This window comes from Thermobia domestica, chromosome 6, assembly GCF_964235325.1.
Source record: "Thermobia domestica chromosome 6, izTheDome1.hap1.1, whole genome shotgun sequence".
In the NCBI taxonomy this organism is placed as follows: Eukaryota; Metazoa; Arthropoda; class Insecta; order Zygentoma; family Lepismatidae; genus Thermobia; species Thermobia domestica.
Genome location: NC_137459.1, coordinates 294980241 through 295003058, shown reverse-complemented (window position 1 = coordinate 295003058; position 22818 = coordinate 294980241). Strand labels below are relative to the sequence as shown.

At 36.9% G+C, this 22818-nt stretch overlaps 1 protein-coding gene across 1 annotated transcript in view; it reads right to left on the bottom strand.

The window, feature by feature from the left end:
- Positions 1-12224, bottom strand: part of LOC145688523 (uncharacterized) — a 303038-nt gene extending 290814 nt beyond the window's left edge. The window contains exon 1 of the mRNA XM_081762883.1: positions 11963-12224. The gene's annotated coding sequence lies outside the window, so the exon portion shown is untranslated. The remainder of the gene's footprint in view (positions 1-11962) is intronic.
- Positions 12225-22818: the final 10594 nt, after the last annotated feature.

Below are 22818 nucleotides of genomic sequence, written 5' to 3'. Positions count from 1 at the left end.
ACCTCCGGTGCTTGGGGTCCCTGATTCGATTCCAGCTCGCGCCGTGTGGACTTTGTGGTGGACAAACACCGTGCTCGTGGGTTCTCTCGGTGTTCTCCCGTTTCCTCCCACTTTCTTCATTCCACCATTTCACTTATCTCTCATTGTCACCGTCTCCTTTAGCCTAACCCGCATAACCGTGGGACGTAAAACTTAAAGATTTCTTTTTTTTCATTTCTTTCATATAATAGTATAGATTAGTTTCAAGAATGTTGAGAAATGGAAAGCATCTTTCAAAAGGAAATCAGACTGTACTTAGCACCAACTTGCATGGTCTTGGTATTGAACTGGTGATATAAAGGTGATATCAAAGACACTGATATAATGTTAAACTTAAGTGGCGATTGAAGGTCGATAATCTAGCCCACTACTTTCATCTAAGTAGTGAGAACGTTAACTATATAATTATGACCCCCTCAAGAAACAGAGTGATCAATGTCAGCTTTACCTACGCTCTTCTATGTTTTTTTTTTTTTTTAATGCATCTAGAGAAGGATGAGTATCTGAATTTCTAACAAATGCTATAAGGACTTTGAGTAAGCTAATCCAGTCGTCCAACTTCGTTGTTTTTTAGATTCCTAAACATGACAGTTACAATGATAATGTGGAGCCCTCTCTGCTGGTCTAATTGTTTGCGCACTCCTCTGGTGCACGTGATTCATGGTTCGATTTCCAGCGGGATAGCCTGACAGTTGAAGTCTATTACGTTGTTGTAGATTCCACTTCAAACTGTAGGTCTAGCACTTATATAGCCTCGTTGCTGGAAAGGGATGCTGAACTTTAATGATCATGTGGGAGGTAACCTTGATCCAGATAGTAAAACAATCGGAGCGTACATGGCAAGTAAATTGCTGAGTTGAAACCATAGCATTCTGCATTTCTAGTAGTCTTTTGTTAGTAAGCTAACATCGGTATGGTACTTTCTTATATTATTTTACTCCTTAAGGCTTCGTTAAACAGCTTCTGACAAATGCTTCCTAGAAGCAATGAACTATTCTGAAGTAAATTCATTGTATTTTTTATTCTATTTTATAAAAGAATACACAACAGGTTTCGTTTCAAAACAATGCCATGAAACAGTATTGAGAAAAAGATGCATATATATGTTAATTCCGCGGTATTACAATAGTCATCAAGTAAGGAATCTGGGTTCAGTTTCCTGCCATTTTAATATATATAAGATTGTACTTCACGAAACATTCTAGCGGTTATTCATATTACAATAATTCACTTTCATTAAGCATTTACGATCATTTGTATTTGAAGACACAACTAACAGCCAGAATTTTAAATATAACACATTTTTGGATATTGTTGCGTTTGTTTTTTCTTTCTTTTAAAACAATTCAACAGCAATATATATTACACGTGATCTACAGAACTCATCTGTACTTGATCAAATCTGGCACGGACGTAAACTTGATCTGCTTAGTATGCATGTGGAATATTTCCTAGTGCAGACCTGTGGTTCGTGAGTTGCTGGCCATCAAAGTTAGACTTAACCAAATTTTCAAAAGGAGCGAAAAAAATTTCACTGCTATTTTGAACAATAATTGTAAGGAAATTATATGTAGCAACCACATTAAACGTTAATTTGAGCCAATGCAGATTTGTATTTATATTTATAACAAAGATTTAATAAAATTAATGGACGAATTCATTCAGCATTCGAGGAAACTCATTACTAGTTTTACTTTTAAATATAAACAAGTTATTAAATGTTCTCTACAAAAATTATTTCTTACGATGAACATTTCATTCCACTTTATTACAATCTTATCTTTCTAAATAAAATGTTGTGTACGGTTGCATAACTTCTGAAAATAATATCGTCCATAACATGAAAGAGGAAAAAAAGTTATATTTGTCGTTTCTTGATTACTAACAAGGGAAAAGAAGTAACCTCTTAATGATATCTACAACAAAGTTGTGTCATCCATGCTTAACTAGGACATAAAAACTATATTTCGATATCCGAACTTCATGAAATTCGTTTCGCCGGTGTTGAAGGATTCCGAAACATAATTAGCTCCGAAATAATTCATTTTGCCAATTATGACAGGTCTTCTACTTCTAGAGCTATACAGCTAAAAATTTGATTTTCCGTCGTTTTCGTCAGTTAATAACTTCTGAAGAACGGTCTGTTCTGCTGAGTGTATGAGGGACTACATCGATTTCTGGATTTCCCCCTTTATTTCCTACCATATCTTCACTCTGCTAAACCATCCATAATCTTCACTGTAATTAATCATCCGCTTCTTTTAGACAGTAATCTGATTGTACAGTTCATGACATAATTGTACAATAGTTCATATACAATGGTCTGCTTTGAAAAATTATCATAATTTTTCTATCGTGAAAGTATTTATTTAAAAAAATAAAGTTGTACCGAATACAGTGAAGGTAATTCAAATTCTTTGCATCCTTTCATGTTCAATTGGCTAACGAGTGTGCGTGGTTTCAGGTTTGACACCCAATGAAACTACTTGTTTCAGACACAAACCCAAGCAGTCCCTCGAATCCCATTTTAAACATGTCTACAATATGTCTTAAATACGATCGACATTAAAAAGAGACGCTAAACTTTAATTATTAAATGTTCTTTTGGCTAAGATATACGAAAAAATAAGGGCATAGGCAAACTAAAAAAAAGTAAAAATACAATACAAAACTGACAAATGTTCCCCCATTTTATCGTTCCCAATGATGAAAGGTATAGTAAAGTTAACACAAGGAATACGGTTCGTTTGAAAACAAATCATATTTCGTTATTATTATTATTTACAAATATGATACAATTAATCATTATTTAATATCTTTCATTACTTTATAGAAAACTGCAATTTGAAAACGCCAGTAGCCAGTACTGCCAGTATGGTATTAAAATTGCCAGTACTTATACGTAATTTTACTGAAAAAAGGAAAGTTACAGAGCAGCCATTTCTACATGTTTGTTCTGTCACGTCACAGTTTGGTGTAGGGACTTCCAGTAAGCCACAAACAGAGAACAAAGAGGAGAAGGCATTATTGTAAAGTTTACAGAAGATAGTGGTGGCAGGCAAGCAAGAAAGTCAATGGTTTTGCAGATCCACTATTCGTAGATTCACGGCAAATCGAACACTGCCAGCCAACGCTTGTTTTATTCAATGGCACCTACCCCGTCCCCTCACCTTTTTTTTTAAACTGTCCTCTTTATCCTGGGTCTGATTGTAAAAGCCCACTCCTACGTCATATACAAAGGCAAAATGAAATGAAATGTTTCAGTTTTACGTCCCACTATTATGCCGGCTAGACTAAAGGAGACGGTGATGATGAGGAATGAATGAAATAGTAGAACGAAGAAAGTGGGAGGAAAACGGGAGTACCCCGAGAAAACTACGCACACGGTGTTTGTCCACCACAAAGTTCACTTGGCGCGAGCTGGGATAGAACCAGGGACACCATACACCAGAGGTGAACGCTCTGCCATTGAGCCACCGCGGTCCCCACACATAGGCGAGTAGGATATGGTTTCTACAGTGTATAGTAGATAGTTCCAACAAATCAAATACGAAGTAAAATGAAATTTCTAGTTTTACACCAGATGGATACCCCTATCAGAATAATGGAGACGGATGATTAGGATGAATTATTATGATATAATTGGTGGAATGACAATGTGGGAAGAAACGGGGTAGCACCGAGAAAACCAACGGATATGTTGTTGTTCACTATAAATTCACGTAGTCCGGGATCGAACTTCCTTTATTAGAGCCTTACATCAGAGGTGAGCATTCAATCAATGAACCCTCGTACCCCCCCTCCCAGAACACACAGAAGAAAACAAACTAGTCTCCTTCATATTTTCCGAATTATCAGCGTCACTTTTCTTTTAAATAACAGGAATAATAACAAAATGATACACATTGCTCTATCAATTTTCTTTTAGTTTACTCCCATAATTATGTCTTCTAGGCTGACGATTAATGAGAGTGATTGTTGAATTATTTATTTGTGCTCTCCCACCGGAAATCGAACCCAGGAGCACGTATACCAAAGGCAAAAGCGCTAGCCACTAGACAAGCGGAGAGTACTTCTATCAGCATAAATTTAGAATTTACGAAGTATTATCGAACACAATTAGTTTTTAGACATCGGATTTTGGGTTGCCCGTGAGACGAGACGAGAAGAGAAATAAGAATTTCTCGTATAGTTTTGTAATTTTGTAAAATCATCTCATCTCGATTATCGAAGGATTGTTTCTCATGTCGACTCAATTATTGAAGAACGGACCACGCTGGCTCAGTGCTAGAGCATTCATCTCTGTTGTATGGGATCCGTGGTTCGATTCCAGCTCACAGCAAGTGAGTTCTGTGGTAGAGAAACGCCGCGTGTGTGGGTTTTCTCGGGGTTCTCCCGTTTCATCCCACTTTCTTCAATACACCATTTCATTTATTCCTCCTCATCACGTCTCCTTTAGTCTAGTTAGTATAATCGTGGGACGTAAAACTGAAAAATTTAATATTACACATTTTCAATTATCGAAAAACTTTCCTCCTCTTGTCTCATTTTTTCTCCTCGTTTTGTAAATTTATGTCAGGGTTTTGTACTTAATTTCATCGAGAAGAGATCAGAATTTTCGGCAACACGAGAAGTCCATGGTGGGTGTGATATAACACATAATCCACATGTACGTATTTGGAATGAAGACGTACTAAAGGAAGCCATGGAAGGAGGATAGATCATGAAGATAATAGGAAAAAAGAAGAAACAGCATCCCTGGACATCTTATTCGGCACTCCGATTGGCTCACCGTGTTGATAGAGGGAAAAGCAGAAAGAAAACCAGGAAGAGAAAGACGAAGGATAGAATATCTAGATGCAGTTACAAAGAAGAGACGTTACCAAAGTATAAAACAGCTCTCACAAGGGAGACACAACTTTTAAAATTTCCATGTTGCCACCAATCTATGGTTGAGGTAAGAAAGATGTATTACTCAAGTAGAGCTAGGCATGGTGCAATGACATGTGTATTTTTAAACGTTGATAAATTATATTCATTGTGCTGGTACAATCACAATTAATGTTCTTTATACTGTGAATAATGTAACAGTAGAAAAGTGAACTTTAAGACTGGTGAACTAGTGTTGCTCATGAGACTCGTGAAATTTCTAATCTCGTCTTGAATTTGAAAATGTACTTCTGATCGTCTGTCGTCTCATTTTGAAGTTAAGTTTCTCGTTTCATGATCATCACTAATATGATTGATTTTTCTCTTTTCTAACTTTTTACTTAAGGTGTCAGAAAAATCTCAACAATGAACGTATCAACACTTCGAACACAGTTAAGTTTTTCCAGTGTTTTTCAAATACAAAATCTCTTAATTGTAAAATTTGTAATTAATTTAAAAGATATAAAGACATTAATCAGTATTTATATCTTAATTCAATATTTATTTCATAAATACTAAGGGACACTGGCGTACGCAAGACGGGTTGGAATTTCAACTAGCCTTTGAACAAAATATTATACAAAAATAAATACTTGCAATATTAAGATATAAGCAAATACCTGAAAAGGGCTCGAACTTCTGCATACGTCACTGTTCAGGATAGAGCTCCCTCGTGGCTAAGCGGTCAGCGCACGCGCTTTTGCCATGGGAGGCCGAGGTTCAATTCTCGTCGAGAGCGCATGTGGTTCAGATCCCACGTTAAGGTGTAGGTCCACGTCTCATATAGTCTCACTACTAAAATGGACCTTAATATCAAAATCAAATCAAATCGATCACTGCTCAAGGATAACTTCCAACTTAGGTTTCAAGTTCTAAAATAAAGTTCTAGAGATAGTCTCTCCCTAACAGTGAACTGAAATACTCTTCCAAATAATAACGAAAGAAGTTATTTACATGCAAGGTTTATCGTTCTCGTGTTTGTCAATTACAGCTGTTACATTCTCTTTGTTCTAATTGCTTTCACCAATTAGAGGAGAGTACAAAGACATATTGTTCAATTTCCGCCTTTTGTACCTTGGGAAAAAGAGTTTCGTTAATCAAATCAACTTCACTTACTTGTTAACAAGGATATTGGTGTAAGCCATGGGGATGCAATTCTTGAGATCTTTGACCTGCTAAACTGGACACGTTCAACTGGATGATGCGTGTCACAGCATCGACTAGAATGTTTCTAGTTTCCTCCGTCTACATTTTTTACTTGTGTATTTTTGAACATTTTCATTGCCCTTAAATGCTGGTCGGAACGTGATTTAAGCTCCACATTTTATTATTATTATTATTATTATTATTATTATTAAATTCATACGCCATCATTTCTTGAAACTGAGCTCCCTTGTGATTATATGAGTTGCATACGTGCCTTTGTTTCAGGAGACCAGAATACAATACAAGTAGGAGCTCATGTGAGATCGGACTCCATGTTAAACTCTAGGATCACGTCTCATATAGCCTTGGTGTTGAAATGGACGCTGAACTCCAGCCCAATTAATCAACTTTTGTAAAGCCAGAGCCAGAAAGGACCTCCATATTTTAGAAAACTGCTAAAACAATTTTAACTAAATGTTATTTTGTTTCATATTTTACATATGAATATTTTTTAGAAAAAGAAAAAGAAGTCTAGGGCAATTTACAACATACTTGAGCACCTGTTCAAAGTCCAGCTGATTGTTATTAGCCAGCTTTTAAGCTATATTCAAAATATACTTATGTTACTACAAGAAAGTAACAAAGTAAGGCAAAAGGTAATTCAATGTGCTCGAATAGCATAATACATTCTCGTGCGCTAGACGAACTTAAAAGAAATGATGATGGATTGAATTCGCTGATCACAGAAATAGACGCATTTTATTGTATGTTCATTATCTAAAATATATTAGGGTTTCCAACTGATTCCCATGTGGTAATGCGCTATTGTGTACAAGAATATTTAAATACGAGTCCACTTGTTAAAGCTGTTGAGAACCACAACCTTTCTCATCATTTTTTAGCTGGTGACATTACTGAAGACCGCGACACACTTGTTTGATTTTTGTTAACAATAATATAAATTATGATAGTGTAACAATATAAGCTTTAATAAAATAGTAACTCGGTAGTACTAAGCATTGTTACTCATACAGTCTATCTCAACATTATTTCAATTCATCGTTAAATGCTTCAGATGCACCCTATGGTATAATGCGACACGACAGTGTTTTCCAACACACAAGTTGGCAACTACTGGGCTAAATAGATATCTTTTCTCAACTAATACAGCCCTCTTCTTGGTCTAGTGACTAGTGTGGGTGTCTGGTGCACTGTATTCTGGGTTCGACTTCCGGTGATAAAGCTTTGAAATTTGAACGGATTAAGGTAGTTCGATTCCACCTTAAACTGTAAGTCCACATCTCAGATAGCTTTGGTATAACCTGATATAGCCTACTCGACTTCAAAATTAGTCCAGGAGGGTCTCTTGTGGAATGTATGAATATCGAACTTCGATAGCTTTTAACCACTACACATGAACAGACAGAATCAAAAGCATATGGCAATTTCGTATTGAAATGCTATCTCTGCAAAATAGTGGTTGGATTAAAATTTGAAGTTAGTGTTACCCACAAGACGAGAAATATGTCGTCTCGTCTGGAAAACAAGTCAAAATGAAGACGAGAAACATTGTTTCTTTAAATTAGAGACGAGACAAGAAACGTGATTATTATTATTATTATTCTCGTCCCGTTTTCGATACTGAAGCCAGACGAAACAAGAAATTTCACGAGTCATGTGGGCAACACTAGTTTACCGAAGTTCTCATACATGCTTCATAATACAAAAACTATAATTTGACAAAAGTGGTTCTACAAACACCTTCAATAATAAATACGAGATGGTTAAAATGATAAATCATACCATTCGTGGACGTGTAGTGACGTTGAACGATTCTAATAACTCATACATAAAATTTAAAAAAAATACATCGGCATAAATTTTTTATATAAACTTAAAAAAAAAAAGATACGAAAAATTTTCAAGGCAACGTGAGATAATGTTTTTGAAAAATCGATACAAGACGAGAAAGAATTATTTTTGACTCGAGACAAGACATGACTTTTACAAAATGTACGGTACAAGACGAGAAAACCTTATTTTTCGTCTCATGGGCTATTTCAGCTTCTACGTAATTCTCTCGAGTATACAATGTAATCTTTTGACATATTTATTCCGTGTAAAGTTCGAAGCTGAGAAGAATGCAGACTTGAGTATTTTTGCTTTAATTCAGCTCGTGTATAGTGATTTCCCGTTAAAACTACAATTTATATATAGTAACTAAAATTTATATGTACAAACGAAAAATGCTTTACATATACACTCCGAGTACGGAATCTTCTCACTTGTGAGCTACACATATGTTACATAAGATATTCCCAGATCCATCCAATTCATTACAACCAATTGAAAATGAAATGCTGTTTACCATTCCATAATTGTGATCTCTATGCTAAAATAATAAGAATAATAAATCTAATAAAATAATGATGTCAAAGTTTTTGGAATGGGAGAAAACCCACAAAACCAGAGAACTTCGAGAAAACCCAAACATAATACTATCCACTTACAATCTCGCACGGTCTCAGATCCAAAGAGTATCCATACGCACTAAAAAAAAAAATTAAGTTTAATCTCTCACCCTTATGCCTATTAGGCTAAATGAGACGGTGATAATGAGAAATGAGTGAAATGAAGAAAGTGGGAGGAAACGGGAGAACCCCAAGAAAACCCACGAGCACGGTGTTTGTCCACCAGAAATATACACGGCGCGAGCTGGGATCGAACCAGAGACCCGAAGCAGCGGAGGTGAACGCTCTACCACTGAGCCACCGCGCAACCCCATATGCGCTAGAGTTGAACGATCAACCCCTCTTCAATCAATTACCTCCCCAAAATAATATACCTATAAATGAATACATGGCAACTGAAAATAAATGTGTGATTTGTGTGTGTGTGTGGAACGGTGGTTTAGTGAGACATAGCTCACCTCTGAGGCTAGATATCCCTAGTTCAATCCCAAGCACAGTGAACTTGTGGTGGAGAACCATTGTATCCGTGGGTTTTCTTGAACTCTTCCCGTTTTCTCCCACATTCTTATTTCACCAACAAATTTCCTAGGTTTTCACAGGGTTTTCCGTTTCCTCCCACATTCTTATTCCACCAATTCATTATGTGTATTTTCTCAAGATACTCTCGTTTTCTCCTACATTCTCATTCCACCAATTCTTCCATCATCATTCACTTGCCTTAATTACCGTTTCCTTTAGCCTTAAGAGAATAATGTGGGACTATTTTATTCAAAAATAGCCTACATTCATTATCATTTACTTTCATTAACCGCTAGTCTCAATTAGCCTCAATAACACAACGTGGGGCGTAAAACTTGAAAATTCAATTTGGAATTAAGTGGAAATGTGACAAGGTACTCACTCGCTGCATTTTTAGGATTTAGATTTATGGGTTTTCGGCATTTAAGGCCATTTAGCACTTCACGATTTGAGGGATGACGTCCCTCAACGATCACACAATCCGGGAAAAGGGAAGAAAGAAAGGATTGGGGAAGGAAGGAAGAGGCCTGGGACCTATGTTAGGTACCACCCCGGCATTTACTTGGTGTGAATGAGGAAAACCCCATTCAAGATGGCTGGCCTGAAAAAGTTTTTTACACATTTTCGACCGAGTGCCCCCACCGGGAATCGAACCCGGGACCACTCGCACCGAACGCGAGACCGTTAGCGACTACGCTACGCAGGGTCATTCGCTGCATTTTTCTTACTGTTTATATTTTAAGAGGTAAAGATGTTTCATTTGATTCATTAATGCGCAATACTTTGCTTATTCACATTCCAGTCATACTTTTAGGCTTTGATCGAGATTAACATCTAAACTTATAGACGCTTTGCTAAGCAAAGTTTATCACTTAATAGACAGTAATGATTTCAGGGAATGGTCCCGTGAGGAAATTGCCCCCTCCTCCAACCCGACGCTACGAACCTCCTCCCCAGTACCATATCTGCCTTGATGTTCCCGCTGTACTATTTTTCATCTTCCGTGTATTATTAGTCCTATTCCCTCAGTAACTCTCACGAAGTCACTACTGCTTGTAGGATATACGTGACTTTAATCAGTGGACTCAACGTGGGCGTTAACGCCTCCCAGAAGGTGTTCTCTTTTCGAAGGGGCACTGGAACAAGTAGGGGCAATTGGGACGCAATAATATATGTAAGAGGCGTTTGATGGAAAGGATGTAAAGGAAATGTAAGGAATAAGATGGCTAATATAGAACAAATTATAGAAACAAAATTGCATTTCACTTTGTATATCTCTCTTTCTGTGTATATATACACTTCAAGGGTGATTTTAAGAACTGAACTTTTTTACCGGTTCTTCTTACTGCTCGATCTTAGACTTGCATATTTGCTGATGACTTCGATGCCATGCAGCGTCAGGAAACTTTGGTAGTGAAGCAGCAGTGCTCACTTGTCTTTTCTCCCATTTTATCGTGCCACCAACTTATTCCACAGCTGCCTAGAGGTTTTTTTTTTTGTTTACACAGTAATTAAACGCTAAAGAAAGTGTGATACCTCCGATATGCTTGCTACAAATACTGAAAGAGAACTAAGCATCTAGAGATAGAAAATTCTGCAGTTACTGTAAGTGACACGATATGTTTTCTACGACAACATTCTTTCTTTTAATCTAAATTACCCAAAATAAAATACATGAAAATGATATTTAAAAAAAAGGAAAAGAAAAAAAAAACTTATTTGAAAAGAGTGAAAACAAAACAATATTTCAAAGCAGGTGTACGCACTCGCTCTCAAATTGCACAACAAGTGCTCTTAAAAACCAAATAGAAGATGAAAGAAGCTGTAAAATGAGTGATTTCCAATCCATACTCTCTAATAAATGCAGCTGCTGATATTAATAGATCATTAAAGAAACCCATGTAGAAGAAAGGTGTTGCATGACATACTACGAACATTAATCTTTTAAAGCCTCTCTCACAACTTATCATGTTTCTGACAATTCAGCTGAGTTATGTGTTGTAAAACACATGCATGTTAAATCTACACTGCGTTGTAAAACTACATGAAAACAAATAAAAACATTAAACAGAAATTAACACTCAACTCAAAGCTCATAAAGTTGGCCTACTGCTAGTGTAACATTAATGCTCCATTATAATCCACAACAAAAGTTGCCAATAATGTAGACATTAATACATTTTTGTTGTACGATTACTAAAATCCACGTAATTTTACTGAGATGAGTCTGAGATTCACGTTTCTCTTCTCTACGTAAATGTGTGAAATTTCGGCTGGTGTTCGACACTGACAGTTTATAGCACGTGTAGGAAGTAGTGCTGCCACAATTACATGTAGAAAGCGCAAACAACGTATCCACGCACACAAACCACCTTGCGAAGGTTTGTACATTAAGTGAATACTTTAATATCAATGTCATACTTTTGGAAGTGAGCAATTTTAAATCACGTCACATAAGAAGCTTACATTTAACTTAAGATATAGATATATACATTTATTGTTTATACATAAGAATCAAAAACCGCGTAGTAATCAATGTAAAATATGTTACTAAGTTTTCAGAATTGACAGAATTAAATATTTGAAATAGATGTTTTAAAATTATAACTTTGTATAAACACCTTTGTATAAGCACTGGTAAGTACATTTAATCTCAAAATGTGTTCTGTAATTAATTTATTTACATTAATGCATGCGCAACATGTTACTCATCGTAACATCCAAAACATTGCTAATTTTAGGTTAGTGACTCCATGTCTAATCACAACCAGGGTTACATGCTTATTCGCCTGTAAAAATCACCCGCCACAACCACTCGGCTAAGCCTTGTCGGCAACAAGAGACGCTCTCGTACTTACCTGAGATTCAGGTAATATTCTGCATAAAACTTCCAGTCCTGTTTTCTTAGTTTCACACACCACCATCCACTTGCAAGTCAATATTTCACTTGTTTACTACAATCAATTCTGTTACAAACAGTTTTAAAAAAACAAACAAACAAATTCAAGAAACACAAACGAGTAAGAAAGCTTAGCGCGCACGATCTTCCTTAGTCTGAACCTTTGAACTCATTAGCCGTGCAGTGCACAGGTAGGCCATCGTGCGGGGACGCAGCTTACGTCACTTCTGCTCAGCCTGTCCCCTAGTGGCAGCCTGGAAAAGCTACGTAAGACTTGTAAAGGTGTATTGTCTGAATTTTACAGCCACTCTCCTCTCTTCTTGGTTCTGCTTTGAACCGTTTGTTCGTCATATCTCACATATAGACGCTCTTTGTCGCTCTTTGTGACTTCCGAGAACGGGATTTGTACAGGTAAAGGAGAGAGAACTCGCATAATAAATTCCAGCTACGTCATGATTCATAGGTGTTAAAATCGTGTTGGTACATGGTGCTTTAAGTCGATAAAATTACTTGCATTCTCATAGATTTCATGAACGGAGTATCACAGAAAAATAATAAATTACTACTCACACCAAACAAAAAGTTGACACATGCATCAATTGACATATATCGTTAATCAAGGTGAAGCCAAAGAATCAGGCGTGGAAAGTAAGTGGACAAAGCGTACAATTGTGTTATTGTATTGCACAAAATTATATGCTGAAATAAAGAAAAAAAAAACAGAATTAAATGCGTTATTCTACACATTTTTAGTCATCATAGACATTTTTAATGCATTGTCGTGCGCTTTATAGTACGCTTTGACTAGTTTTTAACCTTACAGAAACGCATTACTGGAGTGCAGGAAAATTGTTTTATACAAAATCTCCACAGGCAGGGTCGGACTGGCTACTAGTAGGCCCCGGCGGCTGGCATATTGAGTAGGTCCCGAGTTGGAGTGTTCCAAAAACCGGTTTCGGTTCGACTTGTAGTTTAGTAGTAGTAGTGTAGAATCAATCGGTTTGGACTTCAAACCGGTTCGGTTCAGTTTGGGAGTGGTTCGGTTCGGTACGGTTTGGAACCGGTTCGGTTTCGAAACGGTTCGGTTTGTAGAATGGTTCGCTTCGGTTTAAGAACTGTTGGACCCTTTTTGAGGACTGTTTTGTTCGGTTTCAGTTCAATATTCGAAATCGACTGAAAAGCAGTTTGCGTTATTAGGAACCGTCCGTCCAGACATTATAACAGCGTTTCCCAACCGGTGTGCCGCGAGGAAATGAAAACAAAATTATTAATTATATAGGAACCTAATTGCAAGACAAAAAATATGTGTATTTAAGTTTCACATTACTATGAACCTCTACAATGAAAAAATACTGTAATTGTAATATATTATTGTTCATACATTACTACTACATAGATTGTATTTCGAAAAAATATTTTTATTAATATTTAAAATTGTGACATATATTAACCATGTTAATAAATTATAAGTTTCACACTGTGTTACTTATCAGTTCATTTTTAATGTTGAAAAAAGTATTAATTATCATTGTTATGACCATTATTGTTTCTTTATTGTTACAGATTATTTAGTAACTTGAAATTTTAAAATCTCATTCTATCCTTTCGACAAAGCAAACACTCATACAAATTACCGCAATTCTGTTTTAAAAGTACAAGCGATTTGTTTGTTCGTTCGTAATTTAGTGATCTTCCTTGTGAAAGGTTGGATATATTCTTCGAAAAAGAAAGTGTATTTTTTAAAAGACTGAGTTCTATATTTCATTGGAATTGTTTTTTATTTTTTAATTTGAATGAAAAGTAAGTATAATGATTTACGATGGAGGAAAACCAGTGATCGAGCTTTATTCTTTGTGAGAAGGAGGTCAGTAATCAAAGAAAACAAATACGACGGTATTTTCTATTTACAAATAATAATAATAATAATAATAATAATAATAATAATAATAATAATAATAATAATAATAATAATAATAATAATAATAATAATAATAATAATAATAATACCTAAGAGTGTGCCGCGAGAATTCAAGTTAGAGCCGTAGTGTGCCGCAAGTTGAAAAGGGTTGGGAAACGCTGCATTATAATAAGGCTGAATGTTATGTTTTTCGGTATAACTTTATTCAGATTAAAATTATTTCGATATTACTGAAGCAATTGAGGATTCGTACTGTGTGAGCACTTTTACTGATGCTTTGGGAATTGGAATAAAAATCTCAATATCAGTTGGAAGACAATTTTACGGCATGGGCGGATTTAGGATATATACCCTGGAAGGGGTCAGTTACTTGAAGGGTGGATGCTATTTCAGGAGAAGCTCCGTTTAGAATGAAACATTAAACTCATCATGAAACGACTGGGGAGCCCATGATTTACACCCTATATGTGGAATATATCGTGGTGCTATATTATCAGGTAACCTAGAAAATTCGTGCTGTTTTTGAGAAACAGTTACTTTTGTGGCGTTAGCGTGGTCAAATTGATTCTGATGACGTTATACTGTATGTTTACATTCCCTTAAAACTTTATTTAACAGAGAGTTGTTCAACTTGAAAATTACTCATTGCAGCTATAACCACCACCAGGTTATAGAAGTATTTTTTATGTACGCTCTGTATATTTCGTAAAGACAGTGATTATTTTTTCGATTTATACTTTATTCTGCGACGCAAATAACTTCTTTCTTTGGTGGGAATTGATTCCTTCCCACGCAATTGAACAAAGAAGCCTTTGATCGTTTTTTCATATATATATTTAACACATTGCTTTGTGGTGAGAACATTTCAGTAAGCGACGACGCTTCTCAGTGTTTCCCTGGCTTATTAATATGCACAGCATATATTCTACAGTTATTTGGAGCTGAATTAAGTGTTTTCTTTAATCGTTTATGGAAATATTGCAGTAGATTAGAGAAGATCAGAGTAGACCAGATGTTCGTACACCAGAGCGACGCCAGCCACACAACATTCCCAGTTCGTTATCTGTTCTTTCACACGCCCGAGTTATCGCAATTTCTCGTGCTTCGTGTCCAGTGGACTAAAATTATCGTAAACTCTTTTTTATGATCTATTTGCATGTACATACAAGTCATTTAACCTGAGTGCTTTTAAGAATGAACTTCCAACATTGATTAATGGACCATTGCAGCAAATTTTCGAACCTCTTGGTTCGGAGAGTGTTACTCCACGTTTCGGGGTAGCAACCACGCACGTCGCATCGAGCTTCAAGTATAATATTGTGCTAAGGGGCATAAGCTATTAGCCGGTGATATTTTCTTACGGCTAGCCCCAATCAATAAGCCCCAGGTTCATATACCTAGTGCGATTATAAACGCACCCTCCAACATCAGCATTCCACTTTGGGGACTGTTATTTCGCTGAAGACTCGTGTCGACTCTTCAGGACTGTTTGGAGCAGCAACCATATTACTACGTGGTATTATCTCGGCGACACTTCCCCCAGTGCTAATCCCCCAAGTGCGTCAATGGTGTGAGTAAAGTATTTATAGTGAAATTTCAATTATAATCATATATATATATATATATATATATATATATATATATATATATATACTACCTGCCAAAAGTATTGCATCACCCATGGAAGTGCTGTAAATACGTACAAGGTGTACCGATTTTCATGAAAATATGTTGGAATGTTATACATAAACTATCGTTAAGTCATTCTGAAACGTTTCTAAATTTGTCACCAGTAAAATAACTTCTCGCGATCAAAAATTAGTTCAAAATGTGGCGAGACCTCACCCTCACAGCAAAAAGAAAAGTTCTTGACAAGTAGGAATACAATATGCTTTTAGCTAGTATAATTATTAACATGAATATTTGTTTACATACAACATAAAATGTCATTGTAAGTACGAAACCAGCTGCAATTGTGCCTAGTTTTCTTTTCTGTTCGCCTATCAGGGACCAGTGGTCATCAAGAGTTGTCAGCTAAAATATACTAAATAAGTGATTGTTTGTTCGACACATATGAACAGTATGGCTCAAGTTCTTGAACTTAGTAAAGAACAAGGTGCTGTTATTGTGGAATTGTACACGTTAAAGTTTTCTACGTGACAGATCGCTAGAAAAGTGAACATACGTCAATCTACAGTTGTTCGCACTATTCAACGTTTCAACGAAACTCTGTCAAATGTTAATCGTCGATGATGACCTGAAAGACCGCGAATAACGTCAAAGAATGAAGATCAGTTTATTGTGGTCACAAGCAAACGTCAACGAACACTAACTGCCTCAGAAATTTGAGAAAAACCTAATGCTACCCGAGAAACAGTCGAATCTGTTAAAACACTGAAACGCCGACTTCGAAAACACAGTTCATCAAGGGGATGCATTGCAACAACAACAACAAAAAACTTTTGAGTAAACAAAACAAACATAAATGATTGCAATGGGCTAAAGAATATAAGAATTGGTCAGTACAACTGTAGTATAAAGTACTCTTTAGTGACGAAAGTAAATTCGAAATTTTTGGAACTAAACGCAGAAAGTTTGTTCGTCGACTTCGTGGAGAACGCATGCTCAAACAATGCATTAATCCAAGTGTCAAATATGGTGGTGGGTCTGTCATGGTATGGGTTTTATCGCGGGTGAAAATGTTGGTGATTTAGTGAAAATTGAGAGAACAATAAAAAAATATTATCATCGCATTATGGAGGGACAGTGGCAAAACTCTTGTCGGTCAGGGATTTATTTTTCAACAAACAATGATCCCAAACACACATTACATTTGTGTAAGTCGTATTTAGGAAAGAAAGAAAGAAAGACGAAAAGAATTGATAAACATGCGATGGCCACCGGAAAGCCGAGACTTAAATCTGATAGAGTTAGACAGAAACGTTCGAAAACGTCGACCAGTTAATAAAACACAGTTGTGGGTACATTTACAAACGTGTTGGAATGGTCTTAAAGCCCAAATATTACAGAAATTAGTCGCGAGGATGCCTAGGTTGTGTGCTGCTGTATTGAGAGCTTTTGGTGGATATTTTGATAAATCCCAAATTTGAATGATTTCGTTTCACATTCTAACTCTTCTGTTTTGGTTTTGTGTTACCCTTTGTTGTTTTGTTTCGCAAATATAAAATTGTTCTATTTGTGTTCATAATTATGTGCATTCATTTCGTTTTCTACTGATATCGGTGGTGATGCAATACTTTTGGCCGGTAGTATATATATTTTCATTTTTTATTTTTTACAGAAACGAAAGTAGCCAATCTTTATAGATTTCAAGGCGCTGAACACGAATATCACACTTAAAATTAGATGGTTGCTCAGGGTTGCCAGTAAATGTGGAATTTACCTTAAAAAATCATGTTTTTCACATTTATTTTGTTAGTTTTACTCAGGAACGTACGAATACGTCCCTATTTATCGTTGCGGAATGTGTTATACCTCTTCCTATCCGTCGATGACAGTACTTTCCAAAAATTTAACAATCATTCCGGTAACCGATACCGTTGGGAAATTATATATCAATATATTCGAAAATATCCCTTTTTTTAGAGGAAAATCCGATTTTTTATTTTTATTGGCAACCCTGCAATAGTAAAATTATAATTTATATTTGTAAAGTAACCTGTCAATATTGGAAATGTTTTCTTCAAATGTCGTTATGATCGAAGCGAGCCGCACTGTGAAAAAAAAATATTCTCTCTTCTACCGAAATGCCGAAAATTTCCCTAAATTTACAACATGCACATTAAATATGTAATATTGACTTCCGTATGTCGAACAGAACTATAGGAAAATACATTCAGACAATGTAACTATCATTTCCGTAGTCTGTACTGGGGCGAGGGATTTTATGTACTGAAATATTGCACGAAAAATTCCCTTTCTGCAAAATTCCAACATTTTTCTGCCTACAGCTGGCAATCCTGCAATAAATGACTGCACTGGCAATCGTCGGATAAATATAATCATAAAATATACGTTGACACCAACAATCTATATTCTATTCACATCCACACACACACACACACACAAATGTTTTTCCCGTGGGATGACCGTATTGTCAAGAAATTTCGAAGGGGTAAATGTCACACGTACGTAGGGAACAAATGAATTGCGTTGTTGCTATAATAGCAATATACAAAGAAGTGTAACAACGGTTTTGCTGCCTTCGTTAAGCAAGTTGTACTTGTTGGATCTGGCAACAATGCGGAAAGCTCACTCATGTGCCCAGTATCCAATCACCTGATCATTCGACAGGCTGAAACTTGTTGGCGGCGTGCGTGTGTGTGTCCGCGCTCTCTTTTATTGTACTGTAATGTGTCTTGGTTGAGAGGTGGTTGGTGGTGAATGTATATACAGTAAAGTGTTTGAATTAAACTGTGAGTGTTTGTGTTATTTGAACGAGTGTCGGTTTTCATGAAAATGCCTCGCACCTGCAGGAACAATCCTGATAACTTTTGTTATATTTGTGCAGACGCTATTTGTGGTAATAGAAGGCGACCATTTACTGATGCAGTGAGGAAAGCCTATTCATTGTATTTCGGTTGTCGAGTGGGAGACCAAGACAAATCTTGGGCTCCACACGTGTGTTGTACGTCGTGTTCTTCCGTACTAAATGCTTGGATGCATGGGAAAAACGTATCTATGAAGTTTGGCGTGAACCCACAAATCATGTGTCTGATTGTTATTTTTGTATGACACCGCCCTTAAAGTAATGAATCAATACCAAAAGGAAGAGAAATATCGAATACCCTGACATCACATCTGTAATTCGCCCTGTGCCTCATGGACAAGGACTGTCAGTTCCTGTTCCCCCAAACGCAACAACATCAAGCAGTGATAGCGAGAATCTGATCCTACACATCCAGCCGAAGAAGTGCATCCATCCACCAGTGTTGTTGATCCTTCATTTATGCCATCTTCATCCAGCAAAACACACAAAATCACACAACGTGAACTCAGTGATCTGATTAGGGATTTAGACCTCCCAAAGTGTAAAGCTGAAGTGTTAGCCTCACGACTGCAGCAGTGGAACCTTCTAGCTGAAACAGTGCGAGTGTCAGTTTTTCGGGATCGTCAGAAAGAACTTGAGAACCATTTCAGTGCTAAAGGTGACATTACATTCTGCAGTGATGTTGAAGGTTTGTTTCATGACCTACATATTTCATACAAACCGGACGAGTGGAGACTATAGATGGTTCCAAAACAAGCCTGAAGGATGTACTGTTACATAATAATAACGAAAGACCGTCCGTCCTTGTCGCATATGCTGCTTTAGCGAAAGAAACGTACACTACGTTGAAATCTGTTCTACGCGTCATTAGTTACAATCAGCATGAACGGCTAGTATGTAGAGATTTCAAAGTAATTTCGATTTTGTTGGGTTTGCAAGGAGGTTATACTAATTATTGTTGTTATATATGTGAGTGGGACAGTCGCGCAAGAGATAAACACTATACACAAAAGGAGTGGCCTTTAAGAACAGCTCTGATTCCTGGCTCAAAAAATATTGTCAATGAACCTCTAGTGAACCCTCAGAAAATTGTTCTTCCCCCACTGCATATTAAATTGGGACTTATGACAGCGTTTGTAAAGGCAGTGAACACGAATGAAGCAGCATTCGGATATTTGTGCATGAAGTTTCCGATTAAGTACAGAGAAGATCAACCAGGGAATATTCATTGGTCCACAGATACGCCAGCTCCTAAATGACCCTGACTTTGAGGCCACTCTAACCCTTGATCAGCTGCATGCGTGGCGTTGTTTCCGTAATTTGACTACATTGTTCTTGGGAAACAAGAGAGTCGACAATTACAGGGACCTTGTGGATGAATTAATTCATGCTTATCGAAACATTGGCTGCAACATGACACTGAAAATGCACTTTCTTCACTCGCACCTCGATGTCTTCCCAGGAAACTGTGGTGCTTTCAGTGATGAACACGGCGAGAGATTTCACAGGGATATTTCTATCATGGAACATCGATACACGAGTCGGTGGACAGCTGCAATGTTGGCTGACTTCTGCTGGACGCTACAGAGGGATGCTCCAGACACAACCTACAAGAGGAAGGGAAAGAAACGGCGCGTTCATTGAAGGTGAGTGCATTCATTTATCCTAGGCAACAAATTTGTGAACAATTTACTTTTGTGCAGCAATAACGAAGGTCCGAGGACCAATTTAATTTTTTGGCCAAAAATGTAGTATACAGGGGAAATTTGCGGTATTTCAGTTCAAATGATAAAATTTTTCTCAGTTCGGTCTTCTTGATGGCACATAATGTTACCAGTCTTATAATAACTTTTCCAGCATTCTTTCCAGTTATTTATTGCAGGATTGCCAGCTGTAGGCAGAAAAAAGTCGGAATTTTGCAGAAAGGGAATTTTTCGTGCAATATTTCAGTACATACCCCAGTAGAGACTACGGAAATGATAGTTACATTGTCTGAATGTATTGTCCTATAGTTCTGTTCGGCATACGGAAGTCAATATTACATTTTTAATGTACATGTTGTAAATTTAGGGAAAATTTCGGCATTTCGGTAGAAGGGATAATATTTTTTTCCACAGTTCGGCTCGCTTCGATCATGACGACATTTGAAGAAAATATTTCCAATATTGACAGGTTACTTTTCAAATATAAATTATAATTTTACTGTTGCAGGGTTGCCAGTAAAAACAAAAAAGTCGGATTTTCTTCTAAAAAGGGATATTTTCGAATATATGGGTATATAATTTCCCAACGGTACCGGTTACCGGAATGATTGTCAAAGTTTCGGAAAGTACGGTCATCGGTAAATAGAAAGAGGTATAACACATTTGGCAACAATAAATAGGGACGTAATTATACGTTCCTGAGTAAAACCTAACAAAATAAATGTGAAAAACATGATTTTTAAGGTAAATTCCACATTTACTGGCAACCCTGAACTACCATCTAATTTAAAGTGTGATATTCGTGTTCAGCGCCTCGAAATCTATAAAGATTGGCTACTTTCGTTTCTGTAAAAAAAAAAAAAAATCCACTGTAGACCAGTGTAATCAATGTTAAGTGTTGTGATCGTTTCTGTTCGTTATTTTTCTTTTTAATAGTATTCTAATAAATAGGTATAGTGTCATTTAACCCAGTGTGTTTTCGTTGTGTGTGAGAGTTATTTTTGTGTGCGTTATGATCTGGATGACCGTCTGATCGTCCGTGAGGTTTTCGAGACGAGACATCCAAACCTCTCGGCGCCTAATGCTCATCTCATCATTGAGACCGACGAGCAATTTGGAAACAATTTTGTAATATCTTCTTGGAGAGGTCCTTCAACGTCCTGCCCAGGTAAGTCCAGGTCTCAGGAGAACACTCATTGGCAGGACCTCGTAGGACAACGGAGGACGGACTACGACCAGGCGATTACAAATAAATGGTACCCGAACAGTGACCCGACACTCTGGGCGATTACACAGCTTTGGAAAATTCAAGATTGCTAATAAAGCTCCAACTGACCAAAGCAGTATATATATCCCTTTGGGGATCCTATGGTACAATTTGTACCCTACGCGTTTTTCATGGTACATTGCGTTATTTCTCTTCTATTTGAGCTTTTTCGTCCGTTTTTTTTTGTTTTGTTTTCCAAGTCCAGAGGCCTTGTAGAAGACATTACGTATGGTTTAAGACCGTCCTGCGTCCATACATAGGAGGTGATGACGTCATAAGTCAAAAATTTCTTTTCTCATTTTCTAAGCCTATGTTCAATATTTTTGGCGGGCTTATTTTTCTACGTAGAAGATTGAAATTTTGCACAAACATTCAGTCCACCGAGTAGTATTTACCAGATTTTTTGTTCCGATGTCAGTGCTAAAACAGGGGGGAACTAGAGGGGCAAAAGGTAAAAAAGGGATTTTTAACCCCCAAAATCCCGTTTTTCGTCATTTTCCCGCCTTACATACATGATAGGACCACATGAGTCATACCGTATGAAAGGCAGTTCCATTCTGAAGAGAACGACGGTCGAATTATTATTCTAGGGTAATTAGGGTCGTCTCAGTGAATTTTTATCCAAATATACTTCTGTATAGGGTAAAAGTGGGGCATGGTAGGGAAATTTTTTCTGGCGGGCCTATTTTTTCACGTAGGAGATTGAAATTTTGCACAAACATTGAGTCCACCGAGTAGTATTTACCAGATTTTTTGTTCCGATGTCAGTGTTAAAACAGGGGGGAACCAGAGGGGCAAAGGGTTAAAAAAGGGATTTTTTACCCCAAAAATCACGTTTTTCCTCATTTTTCCGCCTCACATACATGATAGGACCACGTGAGTCATACCGTCTGAAAGGCAGTTCCATTCTGAAGAGAACGACGGTCGAATTATCATTCTAGGGTAATTAGGGCCGTCTCAGTGAATTTTTATCCAAATATACTTCTGTATAGGGTAAAAGTGGGGCATGGTAGGGAATTTTTTTTCTGGCGGGCCTATTTTTGCACGTAGGAGATTGAAATTTTGCACAAACATTCAGTCCACCGAGTAGTATTTACCAGAAGTTTTTTTTTTGATTTCTGCGTAAAAACAGGGGGAGTCCAGAGGGGCAAAAGTTGAAAAAAAGGGAAATTTTGCCCCAAAAATCCTTTTTTTCAGGAATTTCCTGCCTTAGATACATGATGGAAACATGTGAATGGTACCGCCTGAAAGACAGTTCTATTCTGAAGAGAATGATTAGCGGATTATAGTCCTAGGGTAATTAGGGATGTCTCAGGAATTTTTTTTCCCTGAGACCATAGTGTTTTATGGTAATTTGGGGCATTGTGGGAATTTTTGATAAAAATTCTTCCGCCCTTACTATTCAAGATAGAAACTT